The sequence below is a fragment of the Dendrobates tinctorius genome, unplaced genomic scaffold, assembly GCF_039654945.1.
Source record: "Dendrobates tinctorius isolate UK_male_01 unplaced genomic scaffold, ASM3965494v1 ptg000003l, whole genome shotgun sequence".
In the NCBI taxonomy this organism is placed as follows: domain Eukaryota; kingdom Metazoa; phylum Chordata; class Amphibia; order Anura; family Dendrobatidae; genus Dendrobates; species Dendrobates tinctorius.
Genome location: NW_027361671.1, coordinates 78,792,232 through 78,805,141, shown reverse-complemented (window position 1 = coordinate 78,805,141; position 12,910 = coordinate 78,792,232). Strand labels below are relative to the sequence as shown.

Genomic DNA, 12,910 nt, shown 5'->3' with positions numbered 1-12,910 from the left:
AATTAAGATCACAGATTTTTTTGACTTTCTGGTGAATAGTATCTACGGCGACAGAAATTTACATCTTTTACAAGTACCATAACCTTTCACGGTTCACACAACTGAAAGCTCAGCAGATTGTCAACTTGGAGAGACTTGGGAGTAAAATCTGGGCCATTGGGTTCTGAAGCCTATCTGACCTCCATAGACTCAGGCACCTATTGACCACATTGTGCTGATCTTTGGATTTCCGCTCAGACAGACAAGCTAAAGAGTTTTGTAGTAATTAAGATTTCAGTTAAAAAGTGCTTCCAGGACAAAGTAGAGACTAGAGAGTAAGGTCTGAAGATAAAATGGCCACAGCGATCTACATGGTGTGTTCATCTATACTAAACGCCGAACAAGGAACCAAAGAATTATTCCATCAGTCTGAAGAAAACCACTGAGCCTTGGACATTTCTGTTTGGGGAAGTAGTTTATTGTTACATAGATACTCAAAAGTATATAAGAAAAAAAAAAAAAAGGCAGAAAGATAGCGTTTTAAAGTCTATGCCATGCGGTTCACAGATGGACTGGCATCTTCATCAAGCATAATGCAACTTCAACATTGTATGCAATATATACACTAGGATAATAGGAAGCTTAAGTACAGTGACCCCTGACCTCATTAAAGAATTAGCCAAAACAAAAGTACTATAAAAAGTGAAAAGTGTTTATTCTTGCCAAATTAAATGTCTAAAACTAAGCCCTTTAAATGATATATCAGTGCAGAAAGCTAAGAATAGGGATAAATAGTTATGTGGAAGAAGATTCCATAAAATGTTATTCATTCCCGTGTGAACATCGCCGGCTCCCTCCTTATTCGGCAAGCTACAGGGCTTACCGGAGAAGCTGCGTCAGGAACCCGGATACCTGGAGGGCTCCGATAATCAGCTGTTCGGCGCCTCAGCTGCATGTGTCACAGCTGAGTGACAGTTACGCCAAACAGGCTCTCCATGCATGTGTAATGACTGTCACACAGCTGCGACACATGCAGCAGAGGCACCGAACAGCTGATTACCGGGAGCTATCCAGGTTCCAAATGCAGCTTCTTCAGTAAGCACTATAGCTTGCCGAATAAGGAGGGTGCGGACGATGTTCACTTATCTCTACTTAGAAGTCCAGTCATGTTGCCACTTAGTGACTGACAGCTTTGGCTCTACCACAGGTCATACAGAGATAGTGGTCAATCACCAAGTCGGACCCCCCCCACTGGACTCTTACACGTTTTACTGAATCTTCCACATAACTTTATCTGTTTTATTAGCCTTCTGCTCTAAAACATGCTGCCTGGACACCAGATATGCTCAGTGTGAGCCTTTGTCATTAACTAGAAAGTATCTGTCTGTGGATGATCCATTTCACATTATAATCAAGGTTAGAGAGAATTACGTTATTCCCCCTCCCTCAAAAACAAAACCAATTAAGAAACTACTTTACTGTAGCCCATAGAGTGCTCGATGGAAAGTGTATTGCCATAAGCATGTGCTTTGTTGACAGTGCTGTATCCCAAGGCACCAAGAATATATTAAAAGGTGATATCCGTGACTAATGTTTCTTTTACCCTATGGGGCTAAGGGCCCCGTCACACATAGCGACTCACCAGCGATCCCGACAACGTTATCAACTTGTCAGGATCGCTGGTGTGTTGCTACATGATCACTGGTGAGCTGTCAAACAGGCAGCTTCACCAGCGATCAGCACCAGCGACGCCGAGCGGGCGCGTCGCTGTGTACGTTAGTTACCAGCGCGCTGATGCAGGGAGTTTCTAAGCGGCGTGCGGCACTTAGAAACCCGCTGTGTACCTTGGTTATCAGCTCCCTGCATCAGCGCGCTGGTAACTAAGGTACACATCGTGTTTCTAAGCACCGCGCGCTGCTTAGAAACCCGACTTTTACCTTGGTTACCAGAGCGCTGATCGCTGGTCGTTGCTCTCCCGCCTGCCACACGCAGCGATGTGTGCTGGCCAGCAGGATACCAACGACCCAAAAAAAGTCCTGACCTTTCTTAAACGATCAGCGATTCCCGGCAGGGGGGCCAGTTGCTGATAGCTATCACACACAGCGATCTTGCTGGTGAGTCACAAAACTTGTGACGCAGCAGCAATCTCGCTAGCGAGATCGCCATGTGTGACGGGGGCTTAAGAACTTATCGGCAGGGAGTTGCCAACTACGTGTCTGTTCTTTCCCGGGACAATCTATCCCAGCTTAGATTGGTTACAGATCGCTCCTGTCAACAATTCTCAGGCTTCCTGTAACATCACATCAACGGAGCAGTACCTTCTCGTCCTCTATGCTCTGTTGGCGGTGTGTCACAGCCAACATCATGCTGATTGGCAGCTGTCTAAACAGAGAGCGACAGCTGTCAATCACCATTATGTGTCAGCAGTGACGCCTCGCTGATGGTGCACAGCAGAAGAGAAAGGACAGCTCTGTTGATGTGAGGTTGCAGGAGGCAAGAAAATCGCAGCCTGAACTGGGAAAGATAATTGTAGGGCAGGACAGGCAAGTAGTCAGCAACTATTTTCCAGTAACAAGGAAAAAAAACAAAGTCATGAAAAACCCCATCAAGTCTGCAGGATTCTAGACAAAACTTCTATGACATTTATTCATAATTGGGGCAGCAGAACAATATGATAATAAAAAGAACAGAGTAGTCTAGAAACATGCAATCCCACAATTAGCTCACTATAACAAATAGAGAGCAGAATAATGTCTTCTTGGAAAAGCAGCCCCAGTCCAGATCAGACAATGATAGTGATAGAGAAAACCTTACATGATAGTACAACCATAAAACAGTCATTGCAGTTTAAAAAAAAAACAAAAAAAAACAAAAAAAAAAACCACACAATAGCTATTGGAGCCGGAAACGAGCATTTCCTGTGGTATTTCATTCATCTATAAATAAGTCACTGATGCAGCTGCTCGTAAAGAATTCCCAGCGGAGACCCATTTGCCAGGAATATTAGGAAATGCCACAAAGAACTATAAACGTATACCGATGCTTTGTCCTTAAACTAGTCTACAGCTTAAATAGCCACTTGCCCAGACTCCACAACACACGCAACTACCAGTGCCTTGTAAAAAAAAAAAAAAAAAAAAAAAATAATTCACAAGTCAATAAAAACCCGAGTGACAACCCTAATCTGAATTCACAATTTAGTTTTGGAATAGGATAAAGAAAAAGTTATAAAAGGATTCAAAACTACAACTTCCCATGTGAACATGTCCCTGTTCACATCACATTGTCACAAATTACAGGATAATCTTTTCGCTTTTTTTATCCCCACTAATCTCAGCGCTGTAGTTTTCCCTTGCGAACCGAACCCTAGAGAATTATGCTTTTAAAGAATACAAATTCACAGAAAAACAAGTCAAGTCCCTCTGCCAATGTAGTGTCCAAAAATCTGTTGGCTAATCTGATCTACTGGATATCCAAAGGCAGAGGGCTGAGTATTTAATGATTGCTGGAACTGCCAACAAATTCATAGCAAGCTATTAAGCCTCATACATAACAGAAGCTGTAGGCCGAACAATCGTTACCCATCTCTCTAGTGTTCTCTAGGAGCGAGCCGCTGCCAGACTTGTCTCCGGCGGTGATTTACCACCAATGGAAATCAGATATCCTAGATGCTTCATTCGTCCGCAATCATCTGTCGAGGAAAAGATGGGCGGAACCCACATACATGCAACTGTCAGCAGCAGCTGCTGCCAAAATAGGGGGGGGGGGGTCAATCAACATTATTCTAATATTTACAGGGGTCTTTTAGATCCCTCTACTGGTTATTAGAAACTTTTGAACGCACGTTTTCATTGCATGAAAAAATTTCTTTGCCAATCTTTAAATCCTCAAAAGTGACACCTTTATAAAAACTACACCCTCCTCAAGGTGCACAAAATCACATTCAAGAAGTTTATTAACCCTTCAGGTGCTTCATGAGAACTAAGGCTATGTGGAAGGAAAAAACGAACATTTAAATTTTTTCACAAAAATTTTTTTACTTTAGACCCAAACTTTATTTGCACAAGGGTATCAGGGAGAAAATGGACCACAAAATTTGTTGTGCAATTTCTCCTGAGTACACCGATACTCCATATGTGAGAAAGCCACTGTTTGGGCACATGGCAGTGCTCAAAAGGGAGGGAGTTTGACTTTTTGAATGCAAACTTGGCTGGAATCAATGGCGGGCACCATGTCGAGTTTGGAGACCCCTGATGTGCCTAAATAGTTGAAACCCCCAATTCTAACCCCACCCCCAACCCCAGCTCTATCACCAATCCTAACCACAAAGAATAGAAAAAAAATAATTACTTTTACTTAACTAAAAGGGTGACAAGGGGGGGTTGATTTACCATTTTTTATTTTGATCACTGTGATATTTTGACCCGAAGATGGCAGAGGGCTCGGGGGACCCCATTTCGCTTTCTTCTGGTATGCTAGATCATATCAGGGGAGAGAAAAATTAACGGAAAACTGGCTTTTTTTCCCCTTTTTGTGATCGCCATTATTCAGTGAATAATGGCGCTCACGTGACAGGTGATGGTAAAAACCGACCCAAATCACGTTCTCATGTTCCCTGGAAATTTTCCGATGATGGGGGGCGCTATACACTTATTTCTCAGCGCCAATAAGAAGCGGCCCTGAAGAATAAGTACCCGGCCTTAACTGCCGCCATTAAATGGCGCATCGGCAGTTGTTAATGGGTTAACAATAAATATGCATCATATAAAGGATATATAATGTGATACGTTTGGTATGAATGTTTAACCCCTTCGCAACCTTCGCCGTACTCACCTGCCAAAAGAAATTCAGCAAATTCTCTGCTCCCAAATCCAAATGACCCCCTCCCTTCTGAGACCCAGTGTGCCTAAATCACATATAGCGCCCACATGTTTAGCATTTCTGTAGTGATGAGAGCCCGCCTAATTTATAGGTGCGTGTCTCCAGAAGCATGTACTGGGCATAATGTACTGGTCACTGCAACGGCAGTTTGCAATTTTCACTCAGCGACATCCACTGCTGTTTCTGAAAAACACCCATGGAGTCAAAATCGCCACTACATCTGTAGATAAATTCCCAGAGGGTTATAATTTCCAAAATGGGGTCACTTGAGGAGGGCTCTTTATATGGAATCCACAAACTAGTCTAGGAAAATCTGCTCTCCAGGAGGCAAATAGCGCTCTGTCCCTCCCGAGTCACTTTGTATGGCAAAGTAGTACTGTACAGCCACATATGGGGTATTTCTACATTCAGCAGAAATTGTGGGACAAATTCTGGCGCCATTTGTACCCATTTCCCAGTATGAAAATGTAAACCTTGGGGCTAACACACAATCTTTGTGGTAAAAATGTAAATTATTTTTTCTTCACTGCCAGTGGTAAAGTTTGTGCCACACCTGTGGTGTCAATATAATCACTGCACCCCTAGATGATTTCATTGAGAGGTTTAATTGGTAAAATGGCATCACTTATGGGGGGGTTCTGCTGCTCTGGCATCTCAGGGACTCTGACATTATAATATGGCACCCTCAGACAAGTTTAGCAAAATCTGCACTGTAATATGACGCTACTTCCCTTCTAAGTTTTGAATTGTGCTTTAAAAGTAGTTTTCTACCACATAAGGGGTATCGGTGAACTCAGGACAAATTGCACAACAAACTTTGGGGTCCATTTTCTTTTTTCGCCCTAGTGAACAAACAATTTGCAACTAAAAAAGTTTCTTGTGGGAAATTATTTTACCCTTCGCCAAGACAGCACCCACTGGAGGTATCGGATCCGACCCATTTGGAACAGGAAACCCTACAGGAAAGATAAAAGAGGCGGTACGCCTTTCCTCCTCAGTTTTGGTTTCCTGTTCCAAAGGGAGCCACGATATCCTTCAGGAAAGAATACCTGGGCCAGGCATGCCGCCTGTGCAGTCTCCATGTGAACGGCAGGGGCTGCGGTCCGGAGGCAACGTCGGGGGAGATTCCGCTAGACGGCTCCCCCCTCGTCTGGTGAACGAAGGGTGATGACGGGGTCCGGGGAGGGCCGCCCCGTCTCACCCAGGAGAGCGCCGGTAGGCACCGGGACGCACCGCTACTGGGAGTGGTAAGAGCGCCAGTGGCGCAGAAGGAAAAAAAAAAAAAAAAGAGAAGATTTTTCTTTTGAAATAAAAAGCGCACAGCAGCGGTGGCGGTGCATAGAGAGGGGGACCGCATGGAGAGCGGGGGCCGCACATCAAAGCGGCGCGGTAGCCGGCCGGCGTAGAGTCTCCGGACCCCCCGGAAGTAATGGTTGAACTTCCGGGGCGGGATGGCTGAGAGCGCGTCGGGGCATGCGCGCGGTGATCCCAGGGAGGAGGAGCAACTTCTGGGGGGACGGCAGAAAAAAAAAAAAAAAAAAGAGGCAAACTATTTAAACAGCGGCGCAGCTGAGCGGCGATGCAGCAATGTCGTCCCCAACGGAAGCGCACGCTCCAGCGGGGGATTCTGCAGGAGGTAGCTCCACCAGGGACCGCAACACCGGCCGCAGGAATGAAGCAGGAGAATCAAGGCCTAGGACGGGATCTCAGCCATCTGATACGGTAATATAAGGCTTCACTGGGTGAGTGTGCCAAGTATATACTCTGCCTACTAAGCTGACCTCTTCCCCCCCCCCCCGCCGCCTTGGTGTCCCCTTCTAGACAAAGAAAGGATAAATCCAAGCATAAAGAATGTGCGTTATGCTCTGAACCTCTCCCTGACTCCTACCCTAAGAAGCTCTGTAAGCAGTGCACCAGAGAGACAAAGCAAGGGGCCGCATTGTCGACAAAAGACATTAGAGCAATAATCAGGGAGGAGATACAGGCTATTAACCGTGCCAAAACTCCCTCAGACTGGCAGCAAAAAGCAGTTAACCCTCAGCTCAGAGTCAGAGGAAGAAGGGGGGTTAATCTCTGACTCCTCACTCACATCCTCGTCATCATCAGACATGGAGGGACGGTCATGTTTCCCCCTGGATAGTGTGGACAACCTAGTCAAATCGGTGAGAAGCACTATGGGGTGTGAGGAACCAAGGGGTGCCCAAACCGCACAAGACATAATGTTTGCGGAAAAGAAAAGGAGAGCGTTCCCGGTAATACCGGCAATTAAGGCCCTAATAAAAAGGGAATGGGAAAAACACGACCAAAGAAGTTTTCTCCCATCAGCCTCAAAAAGAAAGTATCCATTTAGCGATGAGGAGCTATTAAAATGGACCAAAGTGCCAAAAGTGGATGCCGTTAGATCCTCTACCTCGAAACAATCGGCTATTCCAGTAGAGGACACAGGCTTGTTGGCAGACCCGTTAGACCGCAAGGCAGAATCATCATTGAAGAGGTCTTGGGAATCTACCACGGGTATTTTTAAGCCAGCGGTAGCCAGCACATGCACCACTACATCTATGCTCGTGTGGTTGGACCAGCTGGATCAACAAATCGAGCAAAAGGTGTCCAGAGAAAAATTACGGGCCGCTATCCCATTAATTAGAGGGGCAGCTGCCTTTATGGCTGATGCGTCGGCGGACACTCTACGGCTGGCAGCAAGATCAGCAGCTCTTGTGAGCAACGCCAGAAGGGCGTTGTGGATGAAGAGCTGGAAGGGGGGACACGCAATCAAAGGCTAAGATTTGTGCAACCCCATGCGAGGGTGAGTTTCTCTTCGGGAAAGAGTTAGACAGTATACTCGCCAAAGCAAAGGAGAGGAAGTCGGCCCTCCCTGACCCTTCTATTCCTTTCTATAGGAGAACCTTTAAGAGGCGACCGTTTGGAAGGAGGCAAACGGAAAGATCAAATAGATGGGCCGCAAAAGAAGAGAAACAAAAGGGTACCATGTTCAGGGGTCCAACATTCCGAAGGGAAAATAGAAATTAAAAAATCAGACCCACCTGTAGGGGGTAGATTACGTTTCTTTTATCCAAAATGGGAACAAATATCCTCAAACCCATGGATCTTGGGTATTATTAAAGGAATGAAAATAGAATTCCTTCAAAACTCTTATGATTTCTTTATCCTAACCCGCCTTAACTCTATGGCCCAACAAAAGGCCCTCGAAGAAGAAATTCGGAGCCTACTATGCAAGGGGGTTTTAGTGGAGGTCCCAGAGGGACAGGAAGGTAGAGGCTTCTACTCTCCTTTATTTTTAATTTCCAAACCAGATGGTACGTTTAGAACAATTATTAATTTAAGGAAGCTTAATACGTTTATAAAAAATTATAAGTTTAAGATGGAATCAATCAGATCCACCATAAAGCTTCTCTTTCCAAATTGTGTGATGGCGGGGATTGACTTAAGAGATGCTTACTATCAATTTGTTGTCCCTCTCAGCTCTTCATATCAGAGGAGAGGACAACCAAGAAGCAGATTTCTTAAGCCGACACACACTTCGGCAAGGGGAGTGGTGCCTCAATCGCCAAATCTTCCAGGACATAGTAGCTCTATGGGGGCATCCTCAAGTGGACCTCTTCGCCACAAGGGAGAACAGACAAACAAATACCTTTGCTTCCCTGTCTCCAGCAGATCACCCAGACATACTGGATGCCCTCCAGGCCTCATGGAAATTCAAGCTGGCATACGCCTTCCCTCCATTGATTCTCCTACCACAAGTGATTCGGAAAATCAGAGAGGAAAAGGCGAGAGTAATCCTGATAGCACCATTCTGGCCCAAGAGACCGTGGTTCTCGTGGCTACGAATTATGTCAGTGACAGATCCTTGGGTTCTCCCCTCAAACCCCAACCTACTCTCCCAAGGCCCTTTATTCCACCCTCAAGTGGACAACTTACACTTGACGGCGTGGAACTTGAAAGGCACCTATTAAGATCAAGAGGTTTTTCGGAATCATTAATTACTACGCTCCTACAGAGCAGGAAGCAGTCCACAACCCAAATTTATAAAAGAATATGGAAGAAATTCCTACAGTTTCATACAGCATCTCATACAGCAGAAGTCCCGATAGTTCCTATCTTAGAATTCCTACAAAAAGGGAAGGAATTGGGCTTGTCAGTAAACACACTGAAAGTACAGGTGTCTGCGTTGGGGGCGCTGTATGGCCATAATATAGCAGGGAATAAGTGGATATCACGATTCATTACAGCATGTGAAAGAATAACTCCGGTTCACATACCTACAATCCCTACATGGGACTTAAACTTGGTGTTAGACGCCCTGACAGAAGAACCTTTTGAACCGATAGATACGATATCCCTTAAATATTTATCATTTAAGACGGCCCTCTTGGTAGCACTGACATCCGCTAGGAGAGTGGTTGATATCCAGGCCCTGTCCATAGATCCACCCTTTTTGCAGGTATACCGGGATAGATTAATATTAAAGCCAGACCCCTCATACCTGCCTAAGGTATCAACAAAGTACCATAGGTCTCAGGAGATACTCCTCCCAACCTTCTTTGAAGATCCCTCCACTCCGGAAGAGCAGAAATTCCACACTTTGGACGTCAGAAGAACTGTCCTAAAGTATATTGAAAGGTCCGAGAGCTGGAGGCAGTGTAGGGCTCTCTTCATTTCTTTTCAGGGCTGTAAAAAAGGGTATGGAGTCACAAAGAGCACCATTTCCCGATGGATCAGGGATGCCATTCGTTTAGCCTACTCTGCAAAAAATGAAGAACCTCCGGAAGACATCAGAGCACATTCCACCAGAGCAATGGCGGCCTCCTGGGCGGAGAGGGGAGACGTTCCAATTGAAACCATATGTAAGGCGGCAATTTGGTCATCCCCTTCTACCTTCTATAGACACTATAGACTTGACCTTTCGTCTACTTCTGACCTAAGCTTTGGCAGGACTGTCCTTAGCACGGTGGTCCCACCCAGGTGATGGTCTCTGGAATCTCTCCAGTGGGTGCTGTCGTGGCGAAGGGTAAAAAGCCGGATTACTTACCGGTAATGCTCTTTTAATGAGTCCACGACAGCACCCGCTCACTTCCCTCCCTGCTAGAAATATCAATATTAAAAGTATATCTGCTAAAGTTGGAAAAGTAAAGTTACAAGTACAAGACATTGCCTAATCCTTGGCGGTCCTCCTGGTACTCTGAAATGCAAAACTGAGGAGGAAAGGCGGACCGCCCCTTTTATATTTCCTGTAGGGTTTCCTGTTCCAAATGGGGCGGATCCGACACCTCCAGTGGGTGCTGTCGTGGACTCATTAAAAGAGCATTACCGGTAAGTAATCCGGCTTTTTTTTCTTCTTCTTCTTCTTCATTTTTACAGCTTAGGCCCCTTTAACAATTCAGTCTTTTGCCATCAGTCACAATCCGTCGTTATTTGAAAAAAACAGATCCGGCGACTGATGCCGCTGGATCCGTTTTTTTTCTCAGACCTGTATTAGCGATGGATGGCCTAACGTTTCGTCCGTCGTTCGCTGGATCCGTAGAAAACTTTTTGTCCGTTGAAAAATCGGACAGCGACGCTGTCCATCGTTTACTAGAATGAAAGCCTATGGGCACAGGATCCATCGTCATCCGTTAAATGACAGATGCCGGCGACGGATCCTTTTTTTTTTTTTTAACTGAGCATGCTCCCGACAGGTTAAAACACAAAAGAAAGAATAGATATATAAACATAGAATACATATATACATAAAAATATATACACACGTCATTGAGACACATATATATGACCTGAGGTGATCTGACAGCGTGGGAAAAAGTTCAGAAACTTTCCCACGCTATCCAGTTCACTTCAGGTCAGCCAGGGACTCCGCTAATCAGTTCATTCAGCCAGGCGGGGCAGCTGCGCAGAGATGAATTCATTCATTCTGCAGTGGTTTACAGCCGGGCTGGTAGAATTAGCACCGGTCGGTCCCTGTTGTAAACTAGTTAACCCCTTGTCATGGATTGCAGCGGGGGACCTGACTGAACAGCGGAGAGGCATGTATATTGTTTGTTTTTGATTATATTTTTTTTTTCTTACAGAACAAGGGCTTTTTTTGGATTGGCAGAATAATAAATAGTCAAACTGTGTGTGAATATTTCATTATAAGAATTTTTAATTAAATGTGTTTTTTTAACCCTTTACTATTCTAGGGTTAATAATGGGTAGGTGTCTTATTGACACACCTCCATTATTAACCCGGCTGAATGTCACCTTTCAATAGCAAGGTAACACTAACCCATCATTAACCCATGAGCCACCGCTAAAGGCCACGGGAATAGAGAGACTAAGCTAATCTGGCTGGGCAGATTTTTTTTTAGCCAGGGGGGGGGGGGGGGGGGGGGGGGGGGCAAAACCAATGGTTTCTCTCTAGGCTATTAATATCTGCCCTCACTCACTGGCTTTCCCTCTCTGGCGGAGAAAATTGTGCAGGAGCCCACGCAATTTTTTTTCCGTGATTATAGCCTTTAATTTTAACCCCTAGAGGTTCAAATTTTTCGTAACACAAACTACTAAATTGATTAAACACTGACATATATAAATTGTTTTGATATGATAGTTTACTATATGTAAACAATGTGTCATAACACGTCGGGTTCGGGAATGATTTTACAGAAGGCGGCAATTGATTTAGCGGCTATTATGCTATGTAGAACTCTATGAACTATTAAAAAAAATGTATTTTTTTGATAATGTCCCAAAGGGGTCTAGTTTCCAAAATGGTGTAACTTATGGGGGGTTCCCACTGTTTAGGCACATCAGGGGCTCTTCAAACGCGACATGGCCTCTGCTAATTATTCCATCAAATTTTGGATTCAGAAAGTCAAATGACGCTCCTTCCCTTCCGAGCCCTGCCGTGCACCCAAACAGTAGTATTCCCCCACATATGGGCTAACGGCGTACTCAGGAGAAATTGCACAAGAATTTGTATGGCGAATTTTCTCCTTTTTAAATGTGATGTGGACCCTAAAAAAACGGTTTTGTAAAATTTGTTGAAAAATTGACCCGTCAGTCACTTGTAAGAGGCCAGTGCTAGGAAGGAGAAAAACACTGGAGAGCTGTGAGTTAGGACCAAGTCCCTACACTTTCACACTCATTTGCATAAGAATTTGAGGATGAATTATGAGGCATCATTTACTGTGGGGTGACGTTACTCTGGGGTTCAATAAACCTGCTAACAGGTTACCTTTAATCATCTTACAATATACCTACCCGATGTCAGAACTAGTGGATGACAATTTCATATAATCAGGAAAGATGGCCGAAGCCTCAACACATGAATGCTTAGAACAAGCAGATGTGGCAGTGAAAGGGTGGATGCATATCGGTGCTACATCATTCATGCCATCCATTGTCTAAAAATCCTCACTGCTCGTGAGAGAGAGAAGGCAACATTTACAGTTTGTGCCCTCAGTCAGCAAAGTTATTGTCAACCCACTTCACGTTGGCCATAGAACGAGGACCTCTCGGCTCTGCTGCCCTAAGTCTCCTTCATACACTGCTGGCTAAAAAGAAAAAAAAAAAAAAATGGGGTGAGGGAAAAACTCCTATGATGGCATATTCTTGTCTTTACATGTCGTGTCATTCAAGTTAGCAGAAAGTTTTGTGTGTACCCATTAGTTTGAGTACTTTCAGCAGCCATATGAGCATGTCAGAAATACTGCCTGATATTCTGGGGGTAGGGAATTGTTCCAGATACGAGACATCCTCAGTATTTAACACTGAGAGATAAGTGTAAGCCAAGACCATGCTTTTCCCAAGCAACTTTAATAGGGATGACGACATCCATTTTATTGTTCTTCATATTTCTCAACTATGAATTATCCTACAAGTTATTACAGAAAATTATTTTAATAAACTTGCCAAAATACTTGCATCTGAAGTTTAGTAACTGAGCATATGGCAATCGGGAGTCTGGGCAGCTATTTAAAACAGAAGATACCAGAACCCATATCCTAATCTCATGTAGATAATTTCTGGACACTTAATCCTGATGCCATTGGACATTGTA

The 12,910-nt window shown here is 44.5% G+C and overlaps 1 protein-coding gene across 2 annotated transcripts in view; it reads right to left on the bottom strand.

Moving 5' to 3' along the window:
• SLC12A2 (solute carrier family 12 member 2) overlaps positions 1-12,910 on the bottom strand; it is a 128,102-nt gene that overhangs the window by 22,193 nt on the left and 92,999 nt on the right. The window lies entirely within an intron of this gene.